Below are 5,487 nucleotides of genomic sequence, written 5' to 3'. Positions count from 1 at the left end.
AATCCGGAAGGTCTAAACCTTGTCTGTGGTATTCTGAGTAGGATTCAAGGATTGAATGACTGTGACGAGCTTCAAACTCGCAATTGTGGGGCGTTAGTGACAGACGCAAAAGAATCACTGGATTCTATTCCGACATGATCGAGAACCGACAGCTGAATAGCCATGCTGTGACAGAGCGCGTTGAACATTTTCATTGAGAGGACGGGACTGTAGCCTTTGACAACGGTGATGCCCAACATACAGTTTGCCATGGAAAGGAGTAAGAAGGATTGGATGAAGACAGTAGAAAAGCAGAGAGACGAAAGGGACAGAGCATCTCTATACGCTTATCTGAAATTCTTACCAATGAATTACATAAGTATCTCTATCTTTATTTTATGATTTATTCATAAATCATCTATAACCATTTGAATCTGCCTGGCTGAGATTTACAAGATGATCATAGCTTGCTTCATACCAACAATCTCCGTGGGATCGACCCTTACTCGCGTAAGGTTTATTACTTGGACGACCCAGTGCACTTGCTGGTTAGTTGTGCGAAGTTGTGATAAAGAGTTGAGATTGTAATTGAGCGTACCATGTTGATGGCGCCATTGATGATCACAATTTCGTGCACCAGGTAGTAGTAGATTTTATTAATTCTTGTAATTTACTATGCTTTCCTTTTATGCCTTCCAAGTGTTTGATGAAATACTTGGAAGGATGTTAGAGTAGATTTTTGTGTTCTTGGCTTGGGATGGTAATTTAGGTGAACTTGAGTTGCTAATGTCTAAGTGATTGATGATTCGTATCCATTGACTCTAGCTTTCACTAAATTCATTAGTGAGTGGCTAGGAGGACTTATGGATTGGGATTGATAAAGCTCATTTGACTTTCCTCCACTTGTTAGAGGATGACTTAATGGGATTGATCCTTGCAATTATCATATTGTGGTTAGTAACAAGGATAAAGATCCTTAACCATCAACCCTTTCCAAGATCCTTTTTATCATTTGAGTTTAATTTACATTTCTTGTTCATTATTCAAAACCCCAGAATATAAAACCCATAACCAATAATTGACCATACTTCCCTGCAATTCCTTGAGAGACGACCCGAGGTTTAAATACTTTAGTTTATTTTTATTGAGATTTGTACTTGTGACAACAAAATTTTTTATTGAAGGAATTGTTTGTCGGTTTAGAACTATACTTGCAACAAGAATTCATTGGTGGAATTCTATACTGACCGACAATTACCACTCATCAAAATGGCACCGTTGCGGGGACTTGCAATTGTGTGCCTTGTTATTGGTTATTGTACATATGTTGATATTGTATATATCTTGATTTTTGGTTGTTTTGCTAGTTTTAGGATCTAGTTTTCCTTGTTTCTTGTTAGTTTTTGTTTTTCATTTTGTCCTTTCACTATGAATTCTCACCCCTTTGGTTATGAGTTTGGTTCAAATTATGTTGTAGGAAATGTGAATATCAATGACAACATGCATCAAGGTTGGAACAATCAAAGATGGGAGGAGCCTCAAGGAATTGATCACTCCTCTTGGCAATAACCTCCAGTTACTTATAGTATAATTCCCATCCTAATGCATGTCAATTCAATGGCTATGGTGAATTTCTTTGTGACAATCAACAACCACCATCATATGCCTATGAACCTCATCCTCAACATGACCCTCAACCATACTCACAAGCTCCTTTTTACTAAATACCTTCCTATGATCCAAATCCATCATACCACCAACCCCCTCTACCACATCCTTGTGACCATTATGAGCAAAAACCTATAGAACCACCTACATTCTAACACAATTACCCCCAAGAACCACCTCAATAAACACAATCTCCATACCCTTACCAAGAAGAACCACCTTCCTATTATGAACCCTTTCTCCCAAATAATGAACCCTCCTATCCACCCCAAGCCCCAATAGATGATTCTCTCACTTTTCTACTTCAAGGGCAAGAGGATATGCAAAGGAATGCACTAGAATTTGTGACTATCTTGACCAAGGTAGTACATACTTTGGCATCCCAATTCTCATGCACTTAAAGTACTTTCATGGCCTCATCCGAAGGATCAAACGAAGAGCATAGCATGAAGGAGAGATTGGAAAATCTGGTGGAGAATGAGGAGTTAGATTTTGTATTGGAGCAATTGGAGGAAGCCATGATTGTTAAAGAATAGGAAGAAGTGGTTGGAGATTTAGGAGATGCGGAACCACCATGGGAGTCTCAACAACCTCCAAGGCATATCAAGGTTGAAAATCTTGAAAAGGTTGATCAAGAGATGGATTTAATCATCAATGAATTCCTATCTATAATGGAATCCTCTCTTAATAGGCATGAATTTGAGGTCATTGAAGACAATTCTACACTAAGTTACATTAGTGACCTTATTGAAGACTCTTCCATTGGGTGTGAAGTCGATGATGAAGTGGACTTCACACAACCTCCAAAATTTGATTTGATTGATGATGATGAGGATTTGGAGGAAGTTAACAAGCAAGGAGAGGTTGAAGAAAGTTGTCAAGAGGTGGAGATAATCCAAGAAGTGCACAAGGGGGTGAAAGTTGCAAGATTGTTGAAAACACCTCTCCCAAGCCATCACCATCCATTCCTTCATTCAAGTGGGTGAATCCCTTATCCTTGAGCTTTCTCATTTCCTTTGAACATGGTTTGCAGAAGATGGATGGTCAAATTAGAAAACTTTGTGGATTGAAGAGCAAAAGGGAGATGGTTAGTGGTCGTAAACATCACTTTAAGTTCATGATGGTTGCATGCTCAAAGTTGAATAGTAATGGTTGGTGTAGAACTAAATTGCATGGGTTTAGGAAGTTGTTTGGAGGCTTCTTTGAGAATTCCAAGGCTAAACCACCCGGATGGAACAATGATGACCAATTAGAAGACGTGTGTGAAAATAAGATATGGGATCCCGGATCACAACATGAAGACCAACTTTGGGAGCTCATATCTTGCGAAGAACTTCACCCAAACTTGGTGAAGACAGTTGGAAATTCTGACAACCGTTTGAGGAGCAAGCATCCTTGGAGGTTCAAGGATGAATACAAGCATAAGCCACCATGATGAGGAGTTTTCCAATTGTCCAACTTAAGGACTTAAAATAAAAGTGCTAAGTGGGAGACACCCTACCATGGTAAACTCTTTCCATTCTCTTGTATATATAATCAATGAATGAATTCAGTTGCCATTATTAGGTAGTTTTCTTCTTTGCATATTCTTATTTTAGTGTTTTGGTTGTTAGTTTGTTTGAGTATATTCATGCTTTAAGTTGTAGGTTAGTTGTTTTTGAATTGCATTTTGCCTGAAGTGCAAGTTTTCTTTGTTTTGTCTTTGAGAATTTTTCAAAAACTTAAAGATTTTTATTAAAATTAAATTTTGGTTAATTTAGAATGTTTATAGGTTAGGAGAGTGTTAAATTTTGTTTTTATGCTTTTATAAAAAAATTGCAAAAAAAAAGAGGGTCAACCCACGTGTAAGCATGGGCGACGCGTATGCGTCGTATGCCATTTTGGGACTTTTGGTACAAAAACCCGAGAGTTGTGCGAGAATTATGCTGAAAGTGTGCGAATAGCACAACCCATGCGTACGCATGGGCGACGCTTACGTGTCACCTGCACTTTCTGCATTCCACGCGTACGCGTGGGTGACGCTTATGCGTCGTGACAAATCCCAATTTGACGGTTTATCTTGTATTGAATTTAGGGGATTTTATCACCTTTTTCCCACATTTACCCAATGAATTAGCATGGTTTTGTATATTCTCCTTTAATTGTGCTTAAGAGTGAAAACATGCTTTTTAGGTCTTAAAATAGCTAAATTTAATTCACCTTGATTCTATTAGATGCCTTGATATGTTTGTTAAGTGATTTCAGATTTAGGAGGCAAAGATTGGATCAAGGGAATGAAGAAAAAGCATGTAAAGTTGGAGAACTCATGAGGGCGCGCACGCGCACTTTGCGCGCGCGCACCGATTCTGTCCGTGGCCCACTATTATGAAATCGTCCCCAGCGGTTTTAGGAGCCTTTTGGGCCCAATCCAACTCATTTTTGATGCTATTTAAGCCAAGGATTGAAGAGAAATCAACATATTTTTTATCATTAGTCATAGTTTAGTTTTAGAAGTAGTTTTTAGAGAGAGAAGCTCTCACTTCTCTCTAGGATTAGGAATTAGGGTTAGATTAGGATCTCATAGTTCTAGGTTTAATTCAAGTCTCCTTTTACTTCTACCTTCAAGTGGTGATTGCTACACTTTGGTTCTTCTCTCTATCCCTCTTCTCTTGTTGTAATTTCTCTTATTTTGTTTCTAGGTTTTGTAATTGAGATATTTTTTGTTCTTTTGTTTTCTTTTAATAATGCAATTTGAGATAATTCATGTGATTGTGATGTTGTTGATTGTTGTTTTGTTAATTCTTTGTAATTGTTGGTTGTTGATTCCTTTTATTCTTACAAATAAAAATGCTTTCTTTCATTACCCTCCAAGTGTTTGATGAAATGCTTGAGAGGATGTTAGAGTAGGATTTTATGTTCTTGGCTTGAGAAGGTAACTTAGGATTTCTTGAGTCACTAGTGTCCAATTGATTGCTAGTTGATAGCCATTAACTCTAGCCTTCATTAATCCAATTAGTGGAAAGCTAGGACTTATGGACTAGGATTGATATAACTCACTTGACTTTCCTTTGTTAATTGATTTAAGGATGACTAAGTGGGATTAATCCTTGCAACTACCATACTTGTGGCTAGTGATAATGATGAAGACCCTTGACAACCAAATCTTGCCAAGACCATTTTGTTAATAAAGTTTTCTTACCATTTACTATTCATTTTTCTCATCTAAAACCCCAAAATAAATAAATCCATAACCAATAACAAGAACACTACCCTGCAAGTCCTTTGAGAGACGACCTGAGGTCCAATACTTCGGTTTATAAATTCTAGGGGTTTGTACTTGTGACAAACAAATTTTTGTATGAAAGGATTATTGCTTGGTTTAGAAACTATACTTTACAACGAGATTTCATTAGTGAAATTCTAAACCGTCAAAAATCCGATCGTCAAAATGGCACCGTTGCCGGGGATTTGCAATGGTGTTATGTTATTGGTTATTGTACATATGTGAATATTGTGAATAGGTTTATCTTTTGTATGTTTCTTAATTTTTGTTAGTTTTATTTTGTTTTTCCATAATGAGTTCTCACTTTGGCTATGCGTTTGGCTCTAATTGTGTTGTAGGGAATGTGAACTTCAATGCTAACATGTACCAAGGATGGAACACTCCAAGATGGGAGGAGCCTCAAGGAATTGATCACTCCTATTGGCAACAACCTCCGGATACTTATAGGTATAATTTCCATCCTAATGCATGTCAATTTAAAAGCTATAGTGACTCCTTTTGTGATAATCAACCATATGCCTATGAATCTTATCCTCAACATGATGCTCAACCATACTCACAAGCCCCATATCACCAAA

Source organism: Arachis duranensis, chromosome 6 (assembly GCF_000817695.3).
Source record: "Arachis duranensis cultivar V14167 chromosome 6, aradu.V14167.gnm2.J7QH, whole genome shotgun sequence".
Taxonomy (NCBI): domain Eukaryota; kingdom Viridiplantae; phylum Streptophyta; class Magnoliopsida; order Fabales; family Fabaceae; genus Arachis; species Arachis duranensis.
Note: the sequence above shows the minus strand (reverse complement) of the source record.